The 24085-nt window shown below is 43.7% G+C and overlaps 1 protein-coding gene and 1 pseudogene across 12 annotated transcripts in view; one reads left to right on the top strand and one right to left on the bottom strand.

Annotated features, from left to right (window-relative positions):
• LOC112662684 (60S ribosomal protein L5-like) overlaps positions 1–15185 on the top strand; it is a 52062-nt pseudogene extending 36877 nt beyond the window's left edge.
• The window catches only part of ATPSCKMT (ATP synthase c subunit lysine N-methyltransferase), a 251901-nt gene that overhangs the window by 99056 nt on the left and 128760 nt on the right, over positions 1–24085 (bottom strand). The gene's annotated exons all lie outside the window — the stretch shown is intronic.

Here is a 24085-nt window from a genome sequence, read left to right as displayed (position 1 = left end):
TGGCTGCAGCAAATCAGGAATAGATAGCTTGTTTTTGTTCTCATTTACACACTTCTACGGACACTTCTAAAAAGAATTCTTATAAAAACCAGCAAAATAGATCTTATATATTACACTTTTACGAACACTTCTAAAAAGAATTCTTATAAAAACAAGCTAAACAGTAAAGCAAAGAAGGTAAAGGCGAGGTGACTGTCGCTAGTGCACCTGGACATGACAACCTTGAGTGCCATAATCTGTGCCATCTCGTCTGAAAGAATGACTTGAGTCCAAATCTATCCCAAGTGCACATATGTTTAGGAGTCATTTCTGTAAAACACTGTTTCCACGGTGTATAATCTCCACGTCAAACCTTCCAACATGCTTCCAAATGATACGATAAAAAGATTTATAAAAGAATGTTGGGCCAACCTAGAACCCCCCCCACCCCAAGTCATCACAAAACTTAGAAAGACTGTGAAAGATATCCTTACTCTATTTTCCGAATTTCTTTTAAAGAGTCTATTAAGAAACATGAAACTAATATTCCAATGAAAGAGGGAGAAAGAAAGACCAGAGCCAGATGTCAGCAACTCCCTACTTCTCACTGAACCTCAAGCCATGTCTCTTAGTGCCCCCAGAAGTGACAGCACTCCAGGAATAGGAGAAGAGCAAAGGAACATGGCAACAGAGAAAAGATGCTAAAATAACAAAGCAACATGATTTTCCTCCCAGTAATCATTACTCATGGGAGGAACAAGTATGTAGAAATCCAGACTCAGAAATTCAGCAAAAAGCTTCACAAAGGGGAAACTGCAAAGAAGCAAGCCCACTGCACGTAAATTAGTTATCCAAGGATCACAGGTAGTTAAAACCCAAGCACACTTCCCATCAGTGTTCTTCTGTGAGTCTAGTCCTGCTGAGAAACATGCTTTTCACAATATGCCTCAAACCTGTCTGTAAGAATTACCTGAGAAGCAGAAAGGTGGCATTTTAAATTTTAGTGACACATTAATGAACAAGGTAATACTCCTGACAGATAGAGAGAAATGTTCCCCACATCAAGCTAAGCAAGAGCTCCTCAGATCAAAATACAAGCCGTGGAACCGGCCTTGGCAGGCCCGCTGTGCACCAGAACTGCATGTCAGACGCTGCAAAGACACTGACATATTTACTGCTGGCACTGTCCTTGGCAGACGGCTGGCAGATATCTCATCTCAGAAGAGTCAAGCCTTTGTCTTGGAGTCGAGGGTTAATAGGATCCCTTAACTGCAGGATCAGTTATTATAAGGTCCTAGTTTTTAAAAGCAGTGCCTTCTTCAAGCTTAGTAACAGATCTTCTGGGCATCATCTCAAAATTCAATGATTCAAATACAAAGTGAGAACATGAGGGGAAGTAGGTTTTCCACATAGTAGGATGTTTTCTGTTCATGAACATGTTCCCAGACACGTTCTGTGGCATCTTTGACCAATCACCAGAGTCAGTTGCGGGGGGGGGGGAGGGGGGAAGGGGAGGAGGGGAGCAGAGCTTGCTGCAGGGCTTCTCATGGTGGCCAGGGCTTCTGGTGCCAGGCCTCCTGCAGACAGTTTGAGCAGTAACTAGCTCAGGGTCACTGTTAGGGGTTCCTCAAAATTTCCTATGTTGAGATCCAACCCCCAGTGCCTCTGAATGTGACCTTATTTGGAAAGAGGGTCATTACTGATGTGAATAGTTAAGATGAAGCCATTCCGGTAAATAGTTAAGATGAAGGCATTGGCTCTAATCCAAAATGACTAGTGTCCTTATAAAAGGAAATTTGGATGTACAAGGACAATCCCATGTGAAGACAAAGAGACAGAAAGACAGATACTGCATGGAATCACTTATATGTGGAATCTAAAAAAAATGTCAAACTCATAGAAACAGAGTACAAAAGGGATTGGCAGAGGTTGGGAGGCTGGGGACAGAGGGAGAGGTTGGTCAAGGGTACAAACTCTCAGCTCTAGGAAAGAGGTCTGAGGATCTCATGTGTCACATGGTAACTACAGTTGTCAACACTGAAACAACTGTACAAGTGAAATTTGCTATAAGAGAACTTGAGTGTTCTCATACACAAAAAATACAGGAGGTGATGGATGTTAGGTGTTAATCAAATCAATGAGGGGAATTCTATGTATATTGTAGCAAGTCATTGCATTGAACACTAAAAATCTTACAATTTTATGTGTTAATTATATTTCGATAAAACTGGAAAAAAATTAAGTCAGAGTAGTGATGCTTCCACAAGCTGAGCAGACATAAAACATGGAGAGGTGGGGCAGAGTCTCCTCCACAGCCTCAGAAGAACCAGCCATGCTGATCCCTTGATCTCCACGTTCCAGCCTCCTGATCCTATTGGAGGTACCCAGTTTGGGAGTGCTTTGTTACAGCAGCAGGAGGAAACAGATACAGTCCCCTTTGTCACTCTTGCAAACGTTATCTCAACTCCTAGTCACCAGCCACATCAACACTGGTACAAACCCTGGATCTGGAGTAAAAATTGAGACTTTTCATAAATTTACAGCACATTCTTCTTTGGTCTACTCTATCAAACCATCAGCTCTTCTTACACTCAAAAACTGCTCATTTCATATTCTAAAACATTAACTTATATTTCAGCTAAGGTGCTATGGTCACTAGAATGTCAAAAAGCAAGTGATTCTGGACTATGACATTTTCTTAAGGTCATTAGTTTGTAAAGCATTGTAATGAAAGAATCAAGAGAAGAACTACAGAGAACAAGGAAGCGAGAGAAAATATAAGGAGATCCTAAACAGCTGCTCTTTTCATCCATCAGATCCCTGTGAAAATGGAAAACTGAGCAGCCACCTATTGATGGTCCCTCTGAAATCCAAGACGGGGTCCTGAAAGTGTTCTCCGCACCCAGCAGCATCAGCAGCAAATCCTCAGGCCCTACTCAGATCTATTAAATCAGAAGAGGTGGGCCCAGTTCCTATGATGGAACAAGTCTTCCAGGGGCTTCTGATGACTGCTAAGGCATGAGGATCACTCTTATATTCAAAGCCAGGAGGCAACTTGGTTCCACCTGATTGCAAATTCAATTGAGAATGCCCAAGAACATGTATTAAGAAGGCTTCTGAAGCAGACTCTGAGCTCTGATTAAAAGGAGGAATTGTTCTGGCAAGAAAGAGAAGGGGACAGGATCTGGCAAGCCACCTGAGAGCCATCTCATGAGTCCTAAGCCATCACCACTACATCTTTCTTCATTATCAATGATTCCAAATAAAAAATGTCCCAAATTTCTGAAATAACTTGGACTCCATATATACTAGCATAAAAATGAAAAGAAGAAATAAATTAAAAACTTGTTTTCAGTTCTGAGACAAAATCCAAAATGAATTACATTCTTGACAGCAGTGCTCTTTCTCCAACTGAATATTTATTTCCCCCTTTTCTCTCCATACTTTGCTTCTCTTTCAGGATGGCATTATTTTGGTGATTGAGATAAGAGAAATGGGATTGTACTTAACCTAATTCAGGAAAACAATGTACAAAATCTGAACTCATGGGATCATTGAATGCAAAAGTTACCATTTTCACTTCATTTACATGATAAAGGATATTCTTTGGTTTTAAAAGGATTTACAAAAGACTTCTTTGAAGAGTGTATTCCTCTGAGTTATTTCATATCTGATTTATTTTATTTTTTAACTTTTTAAAATTTATTTATTCCTTTTAAGTAGGCTCAGGCCCAATATGGGGCTCAAACTCATGACTTGGAGATCAAGAGTCACATACTCTACCGACAGAGCCAGTCCAGGTGCCCCTGATTAGATTTATTTTAAAAATCACCTACTGCTTCCTGCTACTTTCAAACCTGAACTCCTGGGATCAGGGACTACAGCCTGGGTGCAGCCCACCTGCCAACCTTCTCTTCCCTCCCTGCCCACAACCAGCTCCACCCCAGGGCCAGACAGAGTCACTCATCCCTCTGTTGTCTCTCAAAGTACTTTCCTTCACCCTACCCAATGCCCTGCCCTTCCCCACACACGTAACATCTTCCCTTCCTTTGGACCCCTGCTCTGGCCCCTCCATCTCTCCACAGCCTTCCCTGTCCAACCCAACTTGGGTGCCTCTTCTCTGAATGTGCCTTCCAACATCTGCCTTTACTTACCCTTAAGTTTATACTTTGTCCAATGGGTCTTGCATATTCAATCTTGCCCCCGCTCCACCCTCAGGGAAACTACTTCCATCATACCTCCCATAGCAGCAACGCAATGAGTCAACAAGTCCAGTGTGAGAACAGATTCCTTGCTAGAAGAGTTCAGCCAGTGAGTTCCTCTCCTATTCCTTCCTGGGAGCACTGCTTGCAAAGTACAGGCTCCAACTGGAATGACTAAATTTCTTACCTGTAAAGGGTCATTCCCAGCCTCGGGGAAGCACTCAGAATGATCCGGGAACCCCAGAGAATCTACACAACATTCACTGATTGCACTGATTGAAAGACTAGAAAATCTGGATCCTGTCACTCAGCAGCCCCTAATGAAGTATGTGGCCTGGGGCATTGTGTCTCCCGCCTGCACTTGGGCCATAGGATCTCCATCACCATTCTTGGGAGTAATTCACATGAGAATTCACTAAAACGGCTTAACGCATCAGCCAACCTTGGCACAATCTGTACGGTATTATTCATCTTTTGCCCTGTCCTCCTAAGATATTCCTCTGATCCTTATATTTTCTAGTACAAATGACAGGAGGCATCTTTATCTTATTTATAGCTCTAAATAAATTGGTATGAGCATCAACCAAACATATTTATTTTATTTCCCAAGAAATATACCCCCAGAAAATGTCAAGGAAATGATCTTTGAAAAATGCACATCCGAATGCAATATAAAATATTTAAAGGAATGACTGTGCTCCTGGTTTCCATTTTCTGTTAGATTATTCTACAGGCTCTTGTAAAAGTCAAGTCAGTGCTTTTAAAGGCAGAAAATGGCCACGAGTTAAGAAAAGCCTTCAAAGCCCCGGGGTTCTCCTTGATTTCGCTTTTACTTTCAGCATTTTGCCTTGAATGAACGACCTCAAATAACTGAGATATTCAAAAATTGATGGACAGTACTTAGCAAAGTAAAACTCAGATAAAGATGATGAGAACAAGCCACTCACCAATGGCTTAAAAATTCACAGCTGCACTTGCCGCCTCCTGACAAGATGTCTCTTGCTGACACTTCCCGTGCATTCTTCCCATCTATCCACCTTCCTGAAACCCTCCGCAGCAAATCATGTGGTCAACAAAAAGAATTCTAGAAAAGATTACTATTTAAATCTTGCCATAAATCCATTCAATTTAGTTGGCCGGGGAGTGAATACTCACATAGGTCAACTCATTTAATCCTCCAACAACCCTGTGAGGCAAGTCCATCTTATCTACCTTGTATGATTAAGTAACTAAAGCACAGACAAGTCAAATATGTTGCTCAGCACAGCTAGGGAGTGACCTTTCTGACCCCAGAGCCCAAGTGTTCAGGCACCATGATACACTGCCCCAACCAATACCATCACTCCATAGGTGCTGATATTGGTCTCATAAATGTGTGTTAAATGAGAAATTTCAAGGAACTGAAGTTCATCAAACTCATCTGTAAATTGCATTGGTACAAATGGCTATCATGTAGAGCAGAAAGTTCGGGCTAATTAAAAAAAAAAAAAAAAAAAGGCCTTCCTCAGGATCTATAAGAGTAGCCCACAGAAGATGAAAGTCCCCAAGGGCACATGCCAAAACCAAGTCCTATGGTCCAGGCAGAAAAGGAGACTTGTGCAGGCAACCCTGAAGGAAGCTCCCAGGGACCCAGGGACCTTCTCAGTGTGGGGTAAGGCTCATCTAGCGGGGCACAGCTAGAGGATTAGCCTGGACCACAATTCTGGGCAGCTGTGAGATGACCTAAATCCAACCCTCATCTACCCATCTGAATAGACCCTCCCTAGATACCTGGGAAACTGAAGCTCCTATGTCAAGACATTCCATACTGGCCTCTTCTCATTGGGACCAGGAGTGTCTAATGAGGTCCAGCCATCAGCAGACCTAGGGCACCCCCAGCCAGCACCTGAAATCTGCCATGCTGGCCACAGCTCTCACTGGCTAGACTGCCCTTTGGTTTAGATTCAATTCAGTGGGTAGCAGAGATGTTCTGAGTTCAGGCACTGGGGTCAATATCTCTGCACTCACTAGCTATTGACTTTGGAAAAGCTTAGAACATCATGGAACTTCAGCTTTCTTATCTGAAAGATGGGGCTAATAAGACAACCCCACTGCGTTATCATGAGGAACACATGAGCAAAAGAATGTAAGGTATAAGGGACAGTGAAGTGTCCCACACACCAGCGGCTGCTCTATTACTGTCACCTATAATGGCAAAGGGAACTGGAAGCACAGGCTCCCTCACTCAATGTCATTGTCCATATCCCTGCCAGGATATCTCTTATAAGCACTCCGGATATACCATGTGATGTGAAGTGAACTGCTGGAACCCTTGTCAAGAGAGCAGAGTTCAGGGTGGACTGCCAGTGCTCTGAACAGGAATCTCAGACACCATGGTGGTGACTGCAGGCATTTCTGTTGTCACCATGCAAGGCTTATTATAGAATACCAAAATGGTTCCTGTGTGTGCAATTAGTGACCTATTAATCATCATGATGGCTGCTAGGCATGAGCTTTCAATGGTGACATTAAAGGTATTCAAGATACAGGGCTAAAATATTTTTTAAAACATCCTGCAGGAAGAGTATGCAAAAATCCATTGATACCTGAACTCTTTCCCTTGGGGAAGATGTGTGACAACAGCCCTAAACCACCCACCCCAAACATGGTAGGACCTTGGACCTGGAGGATTTTGTTTGATGCCAGCTGTCAGGGTGACAGCATTTGCCTCCACAGCCTTGGTATTTGCCTCAAGCCTCCTTCTGCCCAGTGGGGAGTCATGACACCTAAGGGGCAGGACCTGGGACTCCACTAAGCTCACAGAACAGCTTATTGAACACTTTGGGACCTGCAGGCAAATTAAGGCTGTTTCAATAAATGTCTTGGGTGTGACTGAAACTGGTTTGAGCATGACTATCACAAAAACCAAGGAGCAAAATGTCAAGGCCCTGACCTGCCTCAAACTTCTTTAGCGATAACCCAAATCAACCACAAAGAATCCAAGAGAGTCACATGACCAAACTGGTATAGGTCCCATTTGGCTGTGCATGTGCCTGTAAGCTTCATGGGGGAAAGATACAGGGCAAGTTTCCTCAGCTCTGGAGAAGCCACTCAGGCTAAGGACAACTACCACTAATCCCTGGAGTCACCAGGAAGGAGGTCACATTCAAGGTTGTACCACAGAAAGATGGGCTGGACAAGAAAATAATTTCAACATGGAACTACTTCTCCCTGGTGACCCTACGCATTAAGCAGCCAACCCTAAATAAGGGGCATGGATGCGGGTCTCTGTTCCACAGGCTGAGGCTTGTTAAAGTTGTCATGAGAGTGGTTGAGAGCCTGCCTTCAGCCCAGGGTGTGATCCTGGGGTCCTGGGATCGAGTTCCACCTTGAGCTCCCTGAGGGGAGCCTGCTTCTCCCTCTGCCTGTGTCTCTGCCTCTCTCTCTCTGTGTCTCTCATAAATAAATAAATAACATATTTTAAAAAAATTTTTAAAAAGATAATATGGAGGGGGGGAGGAGCAAGATGGCGGAAGAGTAGGGTCTCCAAATCACCTGTCTCCACCAAACTACCTAGAAAACCTTCAAATTATCCTGAAAATCTATGAATTCGGCCTGAGATTTAAAGAGAGACCAGCTGGAATGCAACAGTGAGAAGAGTTCGCGCTTCTATCAAGGTAGGAAGACGGGGAAAAAGAAATAAAGAAACAAAGGCCTCCGAGGGGGAGGGGCCCCGCGAGGAGCCGGGCTGAGGCCGGGGCGAGTGTCCCCAGGACAGGAGAGCCCCGTCCCGGAGGAGCAGGAGCTGCACCGACCTTCCCGGGGGAAAGGGGCTCGCGGGGAGGTGGAGCAGGACCCAGGAGGGCGGGGATGCCCTCGGGCTCCCGGGACAGTAACAGACACCTGCGCCCCGGGAGAGTGCGCCGAGCTCCCTAAGGGCTGCAGCGCGCACGGCGGGACCCGGCGGGACCCGGAGCAGCTGAAGGGGCTCGGGCGGCGGCTCCGCGGAGGGGGCTGCGCGGCCCGGGAGCGCGAATCCACCAGCGCAGGCTCCGGAGCACAGGGCGCCGGGACACAGCCCAGGATCCCGCCTCCCCCGGGACAGGCAGAGGCCGGGAGGGCCCAGGACAGCGAGGACGCTCCTGCCCCAGTTGAGCAGATCAGCGGCCCCGCCCCGGAGCCTCCAGGCCCTGCAGACGGAGTTCCTGCCGGAGCTGAATCCAGGTTTCCAGAGCTGCCCCGCCACTGGGGCTGTTCCTCCTGCGGCCTCACGGGGCAAACAACCCCCACTGAGCCCTGCACCAGGCAGGGGCACAGCAGCTCCCCCAACTGCTAACACCTGAAAATCAGCACAGCAGGCCCCTCCCCCAGAACACCAGCTAGACGGACCAGTTCCAGGAGAAGCCAAGGGACTTAAAGTAGACAGAATCAGAAGATACTCCCCGGTGGTTCTTTTTTTGTTTGTTTGTTTTTGTTTTTGTTTTTGTTTTGTTTTGCTTTTTGATTTGTTTCCTTCCCCCACCCCCTTTTTTTCTCCTTTCTTTTTCTTTCTCTTTTTCTTCTTTTTTTTTTTTTCGTTTTTTTTTTTCTTTTTCTTCCCTTTTTTTTTCTCTTTCTCTTTTCTTTCCTTCTTTCTCTCCTCTCTTTTTCTCTTTTTCCCAATACAACTTGCTTTTGGCCACTCTGCACTGAGCAAAATGACTAGAAGGAAAACCTCACCTCAAAAGAAAGAATCAGAAACAGTCCTCTCTCCCACAGAGTTACAAAATCTGGATTACAATTCAATGTCAGAAAGCCAATTCAGAAGCACTATTATACAGCTACTGGTGGCTCTAGAAAAAAGTATAAAGGACTCAAGAGACTTCATGACTGCAGAATTTAGAGCTAATCAGGCAGAAATTAAAAATCAATTGAATGAGATGCAATCCAAACTAGAAGTCCTAACGACGAGGGTTAACGAGGTGGAAGAACGAGTGAGTGACCTAGAAGACAAGTTGATAGCAAAGAGGGAAACTGAGGAAAAAAGAGACAAACAATTAAAAGACCATGAAGATAGATTAAGGGAAATAAACGACAGCCTGAGGAAGAAAAACCTACGTTTAATTGGGGTTCCCGAGGGCGCCGAAAGGGACAGAGGGCCAGAATATGTATTTGAACAAATTCTAGCTGAAAACTTTCCAAATCTGGGAAGGGAAACAGGCATTCAGATCCAGGAAATAGAGAGATCCCCCCCTAAAATCAATAAAAACCGTTCAACACCTCGACATTTAATTGTGAAGCTTGCAAATTCCAAAGATAAGGAGAAGATCCTTAAAGCAGCAAGAGACAAGAAATCCCTGACTTTTATGGGGAGGAGTATTAGGGTAACAGCAGACCTCTCCACAGAGACCTGGCAGGCCAGAAAGGGCTGGCAGGATATATTCAGGGTCCTCCATGAGAAGAACATGCAACCAAGAATACTTTATCCAGCAAGGCTCTCATTCAAAATGGAAGGAGAGATAAAGAGCTTCCAAGACAGGCAGCAACTAAAAGAATATGTGACCTCCAAACCAGCTCTGCAAGAAATTTTAAGGGGGCCTCTTAAAATTCCCCTTTAAGAAGAAGTTCAGTGGAACAGTCCACAAAAACAAAGACTGAATAGATATCATGATGACACTAAACTCATATCTCTCAATAGTAACTCTGAATGTGAACGGGCTTAATGACCCCATCAAAAGGCGCAGGGTTTCAGACTGGATAAAAAAGCAGGACCCATCTATTTGCTGTCTACAAGAGACTCATTTTAGACAGAAGGACACCTACAGCCTGAAAATAAAAGGTTGGAGAACCATTTACCATTCGAATGGTCCTCAAAAGAAAGCAGGGGTAGCCATCCTTATATCAGATAAACTAAAATTTACCCCAAAGACTGTAGTGAGAGATGAAGAGGGACACTATATCATACTTAAAGGATCTATTCAACAAGAGGACTTAACAATCCTCAATATATATGCTCCGAATGTGGGAGCTGCCAAATATATAAATCAATTATTAACCAAAGTGAAGAAATACTTAGATAATAATACACTTATACTTGGTGACTTCAATCTAGCTCTTTCTATACTCGATAGGTCTTCTAAGCAAAACATCTCCAAAGAAACGAGAGCTTTAAATGATACACTGGACCAGATGGATTTCACAGATATCTACAGAACTTTACATCCAAACTCAACTGAATACACATTCTTCTCAAGCGCACATGGAACTTTCTCCAGAATAGACCACATATTGGGTCACAAATCGGGTCTGAACCGATACCAAAAGACTGGGATTGTCCCCTGCATATTCTCGGACCATAATGCCCTGAAATTAGAACTAAATCACAACAAGAAGTTTGGAAGGACCTCAAACACATGGAGGTTAAGGACCATCCTGCTAAAAGATAAAAGGGTCAACCAGGAAATTAAGGAAGAATTAAAAAGATTCATGGAAACTAATGAGAATGAAGATACAACCGTTCAAAATCTTTGGGATGCAGCAAAAGCAGTCCTAAGGGGGAAATACATCGCAATACAAGCATCCATTCAAAAACTGGAAAGAACTCAAATACAAAAGCTAACCTTACACATAAAGGAGCTAGAGAAAAAACAGCAAATAGATCCTACACCCAAGAGAAGAAGGGAGTTAATAAAGATTCGAGCAGAACTCAACGAAATCGAGACCAGAAGAACTGTGGAACAGATCAACAGAACCAGGAGTTGGTTCTTTGAAAGAATTAATAAGATAGATAAACCATTAGCCAGCCTTATTAAAAAGAAGAGAGAGAAGACTCAAATTAATAAAATCATGAATGAGAAAGGAGAGATCACTACCAACACCAAGGAAATACAAACGATTTTAAAAACATATTATGAACAGCTATACGCCAATAAATTAGGCAATCTAGAAGAAATGGATGCATTCCTGGAAAGCCACAAACTACCAAAACTGGAACAGGAAGAAATAGAAAACCTGAACAGGCCAATAACCAGGGAGGAAATTGAAGCAGTCATCAAAAACCTCCCAAGACACAAGAGTCCAGGGCCAGATGGCTTCCCAGGAGAATTTTATCAAACGTTTAAAGAAGAAATCATACCTATTCTCCTAAAGCTGTTTGGAAAGATAGAAAGAGATGGAGTACTTCCAAATTCGTTCTATGAAGCCAGCATCACCTTAATTCCAAAGCCAGACAAAGACCCCGCCAAAAAGGAGAATTACAGACCAATATCCCTGATGAACATGGATGCAAAAATTCTCAACAAGATACTGGCCAATAGGATCCAACAGTACATTAAGAAAATTATTCACCATGACCAAGTAGGATTTATCCCTGGGACACAAGGCTGGTTCAACACCCGTAAAACAATCAATGTGATTCATCATATCAGCAAGAGAAAAACCAAGAACCATATGATCCTCTCATTGGATGCAGAGAAAGCATTTGACAAAATACAGCATCCATTCCTGATTAAAACTCTTCAGAGTGTAGGGATAGAGGGAACATTCCTCGACATCTTAAAAGCCATCTATGAAAAGCCCACAGCAAATATCATTCTCAATGGGGAAGCACTGGGAGCCTTTCCCCTAAGATCAGGAACAAGACAGGGATGTCCACTCTCACCACTGCTATTCAACATAGTACTGGAAGTCCTAGCCTCAGCAATCAGACAACAAAAAGACATTAAAGGCATTCAAATTGGCAAAGAAGAAGTCAAACTCTCTCTCTTCGCCGATGACATGATACTCTACATAGAAAACCCAAAAGTCTCCACCCCAAGATTGCTAGAACTCATACAGCAATTCGGTAGCGTGGCAGGATACAAAATCAATGCCCAGAAGTCAGTGGCATTTCTATACACTAACAATGAGACTGAAGAAAGAGAAATTAAGGAGTCAATCCCATTTACAATTGCACCCAAAAGCATAAGATACCTAGGAATAAACCTCACCAAAGATGTAAAGGATCTATACCCTCAAAACTATAGAACACTTCTGAAAGAAATTGAGGAAGACACAAAGAGATGGAAAAATATTCCATGCTCATGGATTGGCAGAATTAATATTGTGAAAATGTCAATGTTACCCAGGGCAATATACACGTTTAATGCAATCCCTATCAAAATACCATGGACTTTCTTCAGAGAGTTAGAACAAATTATTTTAAGATTTGTGTGGAATCAGAAAAGACCCCGAATAGCCAGGGGAATTTTAAAAAAGAAAACCATATCTGGGGGCATCACAATGCCAGATTTCAGGTTGTACTACAAAGCTGTGGTCATCAAGACAGTGTGGTACTGGCACAAAAACAGACACATAGATCAGTGGAACAGAATAGAGAATCCAGAAGTGGACCCTGAACTTTATGGGCAACTAATATTCGATAAAGGAGGAAAGACTATCCATTGGAAGAAAGACAGTCTCTTCAATAAATGGTGCTGGGAAAATTGGACATCCACATGCAGAAGAATGAAACTAGACCACTCTCTTTCACCATACACAAAGATAAACTCAAAATGGATGAAAGATCTAAATGTGAGACAAGATTCCATCAAAATCCTAGAGAAGAACACAGGCAACACCCTTTTTGAACTCGGCCATAGTAACTTCTTGCAAGATACATCCACAAAGGCAAAAGAAACAAAAGCAAAAATGAACTATTGGGACTTCATCAAGATAAGAAGCTTTTGCACAGCAAAGGATACAGTCAACAAAACTAAAAGACAACCTACAGAATGGGAGAAGATATTTGCAAATGACATATCAGATAAAGGGCTAGTTTCCAAGATCTATAAAGAACTTATTAAACTCAACACCAAAGAAACAAACAATCCAGTCATGAAATGGGCAAAAGACATGAACAGAAATCTCACAGAGGAAGACATAGACATGGCCAACATGCATATGAGAAAATGCTCTGCATCACTTGCCATCAGGGAAATACAAATCAAAACTACAATGAGATACCACCTCACACCAGTGAGAATGGGGAAAATTAACAAGGCAGGAAACAACAAATGTTGGAGAGGATGCGGAGAAAAGGGAACCCTCCTACACTGTTGGTGGGAATGTGAACTGGTGCAGCCACTCTGGAAAACTGTGTGGAGGTTCCTCAAACAGTTAAAAATAGACCTGCCCTACGACCCAGCAATTGCACTGTTGGGGATTTACCCCAAAGATACAAATGCAATGAAACGCCGGGACACCTGCACCCCGATGTTTCTAGCAGCAATGGCCACGATAGCCAAACTGTGGAAGGAGCCTCGGTGTCCAACGAAAGATGAATGGATAAAGAAGATGTGGTTTATGTATACAATGGAATATTACTCAGCTATTAGAAATGACAAATACCCACCATTTGCTTCAACGTGGATGGAACTGGAGGGTATTATGCTGAGTGAAGTAAGTCAGTCGGAGAAGGACAAACATTATATGTTCTCATTCATTTGGGGAATATAAATAATAGTGAAAGGGAAAATAAGGGAAGGGAGAAGAAATGTGTGGGAAATATCAGAAAGGGAGACAGAATGTAAAGACTGCTAACTCTGGGAAACGAACTGGGGGTGGTGGAAGGGGAGGAGGGCGGGGGGTGGGAGTGAATGGGTGACGGGCACTGGGTGTTATTCTGTATGTTAGTAAATTGAACACCAATAAAAAAAAAAAAAGAAAAAAAAAAAAGAGAATATAGTACAGAGAAAAAAAAAAAAAATAAAGTTGTCATGAATAAGGCTCACTTCAAGAGATACAAGGGGAAATTCAGAAGAGAGTAAAACTGATTACTGTGCTTGGGAACAGTTAGTAATTCAGGATCAAAATAAGTCCAATACATCTAAATACAGGATGATAGCTCATGTAACCAACAGAGAGATCATTTGTCAGATTGTTTATGCCCATTCAGAAGGGGACATGACAGTTCACGCTCATGAACTCCCAAAGTATGGTGTGAAGGCTGGCCTGACAAACTCTGCGGCAGCATACCATACCAGCCTGCTGCTGGCCCACAGATTCCTCAGTAGGCTTGCATGAGACCTACAACGGCCAAGCAGAGGTGACTGGAGATGAATACAATGTGGACAGCATTGATAGTCAACCTGGTGCCTTCATCTGCTATTTGGTGGAATTTTTTAAAGATTTATATATTTATTTGAGAGAGAGAGAGAGCAAGAGAGCATGAGAAGTGGAAGGGGTACAGGGAGAGGGAGAGAGAGAGAATCCTCAAGAAGACTCCTCACTGAGCACAGAGTCCCACACAGGGCTCAATCCCAGGACCTCAAGATCATGACCTGAGTCAAAGTTAGACTCTTAACTGGCTGAGCCACCCAGGGACCCCTTAACCTGGAAGGTGGAAATAAATTAGGGTCCACCCCTTCAGCTGGAAATAAAGTTTTGGAGCTGTGGATGGAGGCCTGTCTATACCTCATGGTACCAAATGATCCCCTGGCTATAATTTAGAAAGCAAGGAATTCATTGCGGGAGGACTTTGGAAGCACATCCATGGGTCAGAACGTTGCAGACTATACACATTGCCTCAAGGAAGAAGATAAAGATGCTTATAAGAAACAATTGTCTCAATACACCAAGAACAACACTAACACCAGATATGGGGGAGGCGATGTAGAAGAAGGCTCATGCTGCTTCAAGACAATCAAGTCCATGAGAAGAATCCTATGAAAGAAGTTAAAAAGAAGAGGGGGAACCATCCCAAAATGGCTCTTGTCCAGAAGAAAGATCAAATAACTCAGAAGGGGGATCCCTGGGTGGCTCAGCGGTTTAGCCTTTGGCCCAGGGAGCGATCCTGGAGTCCCGGGATTGAGTCCCGCCTCAGGCCCTGGCATGGAGCCTGCTTCTCCCTCCTCCTGTGTCTCTGCCTCTCTCTCCCTCTCTCTCTCTGTGTGTCTATCATAAATAAATAAATAAATAAATAAATAAATAAATAAATAAATAAATCTTCAAATAACTCAGAAGTAGGCAAGCTTCCTTAGAGCTCAGGAGCAGGCTGCTGAGAGCTAATAAACCAAAACACAATTTTCTGTGAAGATATTTTAGATACAGACAATTAAATTTTTCACCAAGCCAAAAGAAAAAGAAGAAGAAGAAGAAGCTGCTTTCCTCTCCCCCAAGATGAGCATAGTCCAAAATCCCCCATGAGAAGCAAAGCGTGCCTCTAACTGGAGATCTCAGAATTCTGGGTCCCTAAAGTGAGGAAGGAGAAAAGTGGGTAGTCCTCAAAATTCAGCTTCAGGATTCCCTGCTCTTGAAGGGTGTTTGCTTAAACCAAGTTCCCTGGGCAGCTCCTTTAAACCCAAGAACCTGCCTTAGGCTCCATTCTGACCTGCTTTCATTATGCTGGGACATGTGTAGAAAAAGCACAGTATTTCATGAAAATGGAGAACCGTACATGGAGCCAAAGGAGGTCCCAGGGTGTGTCCACCAAAGAACGTTGGCCTGAAAAACACTTCACACCATCTGCCACAACCTTAAGATCAGGAGCTCACAGGAGACAGAAACTGGTTTTCTGTTGAACTTCTACAGAACTCCCAACTTCTCCAGAACTTCCCCAGGGGTCTGCCCCATTCAAAGGCTCCAAAGCCTGTGCCAAGGGGGACACAAGTGAAGACATCATCATCCACGCAGATTTCCAAATCCCAAATCCTGATCGAGGATAAGAGCTGACTATATGTATCAGTCAATCCCAGGGAAAATGCATTTCCCCTGTTCAGACCATTTTGAAAAAGACCTTCAAAGAGAAGGAGTTAGTTGGAGCTAGGTGATGCCATACAAGAAAATTCAGACTCTCTGGGGTTGCCTAACATCATAAAGTTTTCTTGCTCAAGTGGCTCAGAGCTGCTCCTCCTCCATGTTGTGACTGTATATGCCATCTAGAGCATGTCCAGCTGGTGGCCACGGCCAGGGAAGAGGGGACAAGAGGGTCACATGGGATGGTTTAATGGCTTCTCCCCCACCTCTTGCCAGGGCCATAGCCCAGCCTACCTTAGGGAAGCCTGGGTAAGTGGGGAGCAGTCTCTGTTCCAGGAGGTAAGCCCTCTGTGCATGGTCTGTGTATGGGACCAGTCACAAAGCCCGTGCCCCAAGCCCTCCTCTCTGTCCCCCACCTGCACACCTGAATTCCCACGGAGGCTCCTTCTGCGTAGGATCACAGTCCTTCCGGACTGTACCTGCCTTCTGGAAGGGATGAAATGTAGTTCTATTATCAATGCCACTTTAAGGCACTGACCTGTGAGAAGCAATTCTAAAAAGCCAGAAGTCATTTCTGACCCAGGTCAGGGTCCAGGAGGTAGAGATGGGTAAGGAAACCCACAAAGAGGTTGAATGAGAACAGAAAATGAATATGAATCTGAGCTTAATCAGGGGCAGGACAGGAAAGGCACTGCTAACCCCACAGTGGGTACAAACCCCAGAGGCTGTGCGCGTGCAGGGCCGGGGAAGAGGCGGGAAAGTAGCCTCCATCGGAAGGGGCTGGAGGGACGGGGAGATGGACATGCTTCCTCATCTAAGCAGAGGCCCTTGGGCATCACTGCGAGGACCTGAGGGGGGCGGCATCATCATTCGTGCCTCTAATGGGAAACCCAAGGACCTCAATTATGCGAGTTCGGTTCTAACCTCTCTGCCCCGCCGCACACCAACCTCTGCCACCCAGACCCACTCCCCTGCCTGCCCACACCCCCTGCCGCCATTATTTACCCGAAAGGAAAGAAAGGATCTGCTAAAACCCTTCCCCTGAGCTGGTGCCCAGATTCCTGGTCCTGTGCGGGGTCCCCTGTTCTGGGGCAGCCACACCTGGCAGGAGGTCAAGGTCTATCTTTTTACTTGTCTAATGGCCTTAAGTATGGGTCTTACACTTGACCTTTCATTGGAGTTCTTTCCCTCAGTCTGAGATCTTGAATTTTTCTTAAACCACTTCGAGAAAGCGCTCTGCGTCCTGTTCTGGCCACCTTACTTTAGAAATGGGATAAAACCTTGATTCTCAGCATGAGAACATTTATCCCAACAGGTCACTTTTTGAAAAAGGTTAAAGCAATTGAAAGAAGCCTTTTCCCTGATATCAAAGCCATAGACTTAGATGATTTTTTTAGGCCAAAAGAAATCCGTAAAAAAAAAAAAAAAAAAGGCAGGGTGGGGGAAGGCTTTCCTAAAAAGAAAACTGCCTGCTGCTTTTTCTTAGCCCAGAAAATTACTAGTTCACAAGGTGAATCTCTCCATGAATAAACTCAATACGGATGAGGAAATAAATCATTTGACTGTCTACATTTTTTCTTTGTGACAGTCATCTTGTTGAAAAAGGCCATTATTTTTTGTGCTAATGGAAGTGTCTTGCTAGGTAAGACTTATACACTATCTAAAATATATAGGAAGTTTCATCTTTGCCATGCATTTTATTCTATTTAGCTAATAATTTTCTGCAGAAGTGCCACAAATTAGGTTATAGGAATAAATACCTGCATTTCAGAGATGTGAGAATTGAAAGATCTTACTGAAGTCACCTTCGAATGACCTTGACATTGTCTTGTTCTCTTATTGCTTCAGACTCTATACCAAATGAATCAATGAATCACCATCCTTCCAGGGATGGGTCACCCCCTAACAACCACATGTCCCAGATTTTCCTTTTTCTCCCCCAAACTAAATGTCCAAACAAGCTGCCCTGCCACTTTATTAGGAAAATATGCCCACCGGAGCTATAGCCAGGTTTGATCCAGATCAGAATGCGTTGGTGCCACACCAGCCCACAGCCATTCTGGTGGGTCAGCCCCGTGACGTACTGATTGTTAAACAGCTTGACTATGCCCCTGGCTCCAGCTTTCATTTCTGCAGATGCTCTCTGCTCCCCTTTTCTCCTTGATCCACCCTAGCCTGGCTTCCATCTGCCGTGCTCCGTATGGGACTGCTCTCCCAAGATCTCCATGGACCACCGTGTTCCCAAAGGCAGGGACAGTTTGAGGCCTTATCCTGAGCAATAGTCAGCAATGGGAGAGGACACCATACCTCTTTTTTCTTCAAATTACTCTTCTCTATTTTCCCCAACACTGCACTCCTCTGGTGTTATTTCCACTCTTCTGGTCCCTCCTTCAGAAGCCTTCGCAAGCTCCTCATCTTCCACTTGTCCTTAAATGTTGCCATTTCTACAAGCACCATTCTCCTATCCTCACCCTCCAATCTCATCAGCCAGATGACTCTTAGATGACCATCGTGAGCCCAGAGCTCTCGGGACTAACTGTACATCTAGCAGACCTCTCCAGAAGCTCAAATTCTGCATATCCAGAACTAAACTCGACATCATTCCATGTTGTGATTCACATGTTTCCAACTACCTCCAAAGAAGTGAGCACCCATTCCTGTGTATCCTAGAAATGGCACCCCAAAATACCCACTCATCCCAGTCAGAAATGGGGATACCTTCTTTAATTCCCTTCTCTCACTTTCCACCTACCGAGTGCCCTTTCTCTTACCTTTTCGGTAGCTGTCAGGTCTGCTTTCACTACACCCACCCTGCGAGCTCCTGCCCTGTCTGGACCCACCCAGCCCACTGCCTTGCTGGCACCCTTATGCTCCCCACCTACTCATCACCCCACTGGAGCAGAAGTGAACCTGCCAGAATTTAAATCTCATCCTGGCACTCCATTGCTTTAAAACTTTAGAAGTCTTAAATATTTTCTATTGTCTTTAGAATGAAAGATGAACTCTTGGCATGACTCAAGGTGCTCCCAGACACAGGCTCTGCCTCTCCAGAACCTCACCTCTCCATCCTTCTCTTTGCAACTGCTACCCTCTCCCTCACCTCCCATCCTAGACACAAGCTGCTCCACCAGCTTCAAACAGTGCCCCTCTCCTTGCACCCCAACTCCTATACACATCCATTCCATCTCATGCATGTGGTCAGCTCCCACTTTCGAGTTGTATTTTAAAGGATATTTCCCTAGAATATCCCTTAGGAAAAGGATTTTCCTGACCTTCTGACTCAGGTGGATCTCATTGTGATGTGTTCCCTTGGCACTCTGTACCCCTCCTAATAATCATTGTACTTGGTTTTGATTTTTTTTCTAAATTTTATTTTTTCCCATGGAACTGTAAGACCCATGCCCACAGAACTACTTGGTTCCCCACCATAGCCTCAGGACAAAACAGACACTGGAGAATGGTAGGCACTAGATAAATATTTAATGGCTAGGAAGACAAATGAATCAAAAAGTAAATTAAATCTTACCACCTCCATAAAGCCTGATCTCATTGCTCTAGCCTATATCAGAGTTTCTTCAACTTAAAGCCATTGATATTTTAAGCCAGACAATTCTTTGTTATGGAGGGCTGTCCTGTGCATTGCAGGGTGTCTGACAGGACCCTTAAATACCAGGGACACCCCTACCCATTTGTGACGATCACAAATGTCTCCAGACATTAGAGCATGAGACTTGAGAACCACTGACTCATGCTGGCCTCTCTCCCTCTGAAAACACCTTCACTGCCACTTGTTGTCACGTCATTGTTCTTTGTCTGAGTCACATGTATTAGCCTGGTCACCCCAGAGGACTCAAAACTCCTTGAAAGCAGGGCTCTGTCCTCTGCCATCCCCCACAGCACCTTCCCCAGGACTGAGTGTAGCAAATGGAATTGGCATATCTGTCCATTGGTGGAAAGGAGCAGAAAGCCAAGATCACTATTCTTATTAGCAGGTAGAATTCGGACTCTCCATCCTAACAATATCCCGCCTCCCCAAACATTCCAACATTGGAAATCTCAGCATTCTCAGAAAGCCTTTACTGAACTCTCTCAATTGTATTTGGTGCTTATGATGGTTAATTTTATGTCAGCTTGAATGGGTTGCAGGGTAAGCAGACATCTGGTCAAACATCATTCTGGATGTGTCTCTGGATATTACTGAATGAAATTAACATCCGAACTGGTAAACTGACTAAAGCAGATTGCCCTCCCTACTGTGAGTGGGTCTTATCCAATCAGTTGAAGGCCCAAATAGAGCAAAAAAGCTGACCCTCCCTCAAATGAGGGACACTTCCTGTTTCACTGCCTTCAAACTAGTATATCCGTCTCTTCATGCCTTTGGATGTGAACTGAAACATCTTCTCTTCAGGTCTCAAGCATTCAGACCTGCAGACTAGAACTACCCCATAGGTTTTCCTGGGTCTCCAGCTTGCTGACTACAGATCCTGGATTTGTCAGCCTCCATAATCTCATGATCCAATTCCTTATAATAAATATATGTATATATATATATTTATTTATTTATTTATTTATTTATTAAATAAATTTATAATACATCTCTCTCTCTCTGTCTCTCTCTCTCTCTCTCTCTCTATATATATATATATATATATATATGTGTGTGTGTGTGTGTGTGTGTGTGTGTGTATCCTATTGATTCTATTTCTCCAAAGAACCCTGACAGTGTGGTTCTATATGCCCTGTAGAGAAGATTTAAAACATTGTGGAACTAATACTCTCCCCATCTGGAATTCATTAAATTCTCATTTTCTAAAAATTCAACAAAGTCAACTGAACCATGGGCAGCTTGCTATGGGTTCAGCAGTCACCCCCTTGGAATGATACTTTCTCTGGATAACAGAGCTCCACATACCTTCTGGCACATTCAGAATGTAATCAGAGGAAATGGAGCCAACTTGCCCTTGACCTTTTATAATGACATCTGATTTCTCTTAAACTATCCTAGATGTCTCTAGTGCTCTTTAAATAAATAATGATGATAATTAATATCAGCCCAAAAATCAATGGTTAAAAATTAACCATTTATATTAAAAATTTAGCAAATGTTTATGTACTAAATGTGCGTTTAGCATTGCAGCAGTCCTACTTAAAAAGAACCCCAACATGCCACTTCCTATGATTACAAAAACATGATTCTATTTAGAAAATCATCTCAATTAATACCTGTACATGTAGCAAAAACATAGTAAAAAAAATTGCATCTTTCCCTTATTATGTGCTCATGCTCAAATACACAATAAACAGGTTAAACCAAAGCCTTGTTTCTGAGTTCAGAAGAACACTCCCCACAGTTGTAACTCCATGCTCTGCCACCAGTCACTCTGTGAGCCTGGGAGCATTTCCGTATATATCTCTCTGGCCTTCAGCTGACTCATCTCAATGTGAAGAGAAAGACAGCGTCTGTATAATGACCAAGGTCCCTATGAGAGATAAAATTTAGTTTCGAATCTAACCCATGACATCATTCTTTAATCCCCATATTTTTCTATTCCTTCTTTAATTGACAAGTGACAAGAGTATAATCGGCAAAATATCATGTGCACTGCCTGGAATGAAATTGCACAAGACAAAAATACATTATTTTGGCATTGGGATAATTTTTCTGTATTCAGAAGTAAGCAATAGAGGGCTTATGTAGAAACATTCATGTAGGGACACCTGGGTGGCTCAGTGGTTAAGCATTTGCCTTGGCTCAGGTTGTGATCCCGGGGTCCTGGGATCGAGTCCCACATCGGGCTCCCTGCAGGGAGCCTGCTTCTCCCTCTGCCTGTGTCTCCACCTCTCTCTGTGTGTCTCTCATGAATAGGTAAATAAAATCTTTATTTAAAAAAAGAAATATTCATGTAGCAGAGAGCTCCTTATTAACTGGCTTAAAAGAAAATATGTTGTCATTCAGGGATTAAAAGGGGCAGGAGAAGGAAGAGAAGATTTCAAGATGGAAGGAGTCACCAGCAGTAAGAGGCAGAGAAGATGCCCCCCAGAAAGCATGCAGTACAGTCTTCTCTCTGATGAGGTCAGTTCAGATTGAGGTCACTTTGGTAAAAGTTCTCTTTGTGGGCTCCCTTCCATTACCTGTTCCCTCCAATGAATGTGGCAGAGAGCCACAGACAGACTCTGGCTGTACATTGAAGCTAAAAGTGGAAAACCGGCTAATGAGTCAATGAATGGATCAGCTACACATTTCTACCCTTGCTAAGGCTTCCACGTCGGGCAGCACTCATGTATGGGCCACTCTAGCTATTTTAAGCAGAACATGACTTAATACAGGGAACTAAGTTCCTATAAAATCATCAGAAGGTTTGGGAGATACAGCCGGGCCACCACAATAACTACCACAATGAGATGCCAAACTGGACCTCAAGGGAGCTGCTACTTCTGCCAGTTAGAGATGGGGCTGGCAGTCTGCCCTATGATACCCCACCTTGCTACAGGGAGCTTTGTGTCCTCTTGCTCCAAGCAAGGGGCACAGGCTGCAACCCAAGATTCCCCCACCTTCAAAACAAGTGATGCCGGAATAGAGAGCCACCTGCCAATACTGCTGTGAGGTTCACATCACCCCCACCACCTCCATGAGTCTGGTGAAGCACCTGAAACCCTCCTATGGCCAACCCCACCATCACATGCCCCTCCCTGGTAGCAGCAGAATGAGGGGCTCTCTGCACTGGCGCCCTCCAAGCCTCAGTGAGCAGGCTCTGAGTACCAGAATCCAACTCATGTCCACAGCCAGAACTGCAAGGGAGGCTGGGGATGTGGCCTGTAGCCTCCCAGACTGTAGTACTAGAAGGTGCATTCCAGAAGGAAGCTGGAATAGGTGTTGGGGGCCAGTCTACCGTATCCACCACACGCAGGATGGTAGGCACTTGTAAAATCCTCACCAGGATCCTAAAGACAGTCATAAAGCAAGCCAAAAAAATCACAACAGAATTATAACAAATGATTTCTCCAACCAATTTCTTATCACAGATTTATCCAGATGAAGACACAATAATTTGGAGCTCAAGATTTTATAGGTTATCATGTACTATAAAGTCCTAGGTATTACATATTACCTGCAATTTTTTTCTGTAAGAGAAAGAAGTAACAAAATAGAGTGAAATCTGGCTTCGTTCAGTTGCTTAAATATTTACCAGGCTCCCTTAAGAGACTTTGAACTATAGGAAACAAACTGAGCGTTGCTTGAGGGGAGGTAGGTGAGAAGATGGGGTAAGTGGGTAATGTAATGAGCACTGGGCGTTATATGCAACTGATGAATCATTAAATTCTACCTCTGAAACTAATAAAATTAAATAAATAAATAAATAAATAAATAAATAAATAAATAAATAAATAAATATGCACGTGTAAAAATATGTGTGAAAAAAATCTGAAAAGCTCTAAAGCAAAATATTGACAATTGGGTGGTATGGTTGAGGGTGATTTTCATTTTCTTCATGCTTCTTTATGTTAATTTTTCTTCCTACACCTGTTTATTTTTTCTATAGTGTGCATGTATTAATGGAATAATTTTTAAGTATCTAAAAATATAGATGGGATCTCCTAAGGAACTGGAGGAAGTTGACCACCCACAGGACATAGGCAGCAGGGAGAGCCCAGATGCACCCTAGCCAAGCGCACCTCTGTTTCTGCCCACGCTGGTGCAGTGTAGCAGCAAGCCCACTCAGTCTCATCTGCCAAGTGAAAACAGGAAGTTAGAGCTGACACACAGGAAGGAGGGAAAGCCAGAATTCCCTCTATCTCATTTCAGGGTCATATTTTTAACAAGTACTGAAACAAAAAGATTAAAAACTTGGGAAGGCTCTTCTGCTGGGAGACACCCCCAGATCTGGTTCTTGTGTCTGTAACTGGCAGAATTCAAAGAGAGGCCCCAAGTCCCCCACCCTGGTGTATATGCCCTGTATACTCCCCTTCCCTTGAGTGAGTCTGAAGGGGTATCATGCCCAGGATCATCATACATTTGACAGAAGAAGCAATTTTGTGGATATAATTAGGGTCACTGGTTAGTTGGCCAGTTGAATAAATCAAAAGGCAAGTTATGCTAGGTGGCCTTGACTTAATCAGGTGAACCCTTCAGATGAAGGTGAAGTTCCAGGGAGAGGCTGCCCTGTTGGCCTCAAGGCAGAAGTAAACTGCCCTGTTGTGCAAAGGCCACTGAG

The sequence above is a fragment of the Canis lupus genome, chromosome 34 (assembly GCF_003254725.2).
Source record: "Canis lupus dingo isolate Sandy chromosome 34, ASM325472v2, whole genome shotgun sequence".
Taxonomy (NCBI): Eukaryota; Metazoa; Chordata; class Mammalia; order Carnivora; family Canidae; genus Canis; species Canis lupus.
The sequence above is the reverse complement of the archived record's forward strand: the minus strand, read 5'-3'. Positions and strand labels throughout refer to the sequence as shown.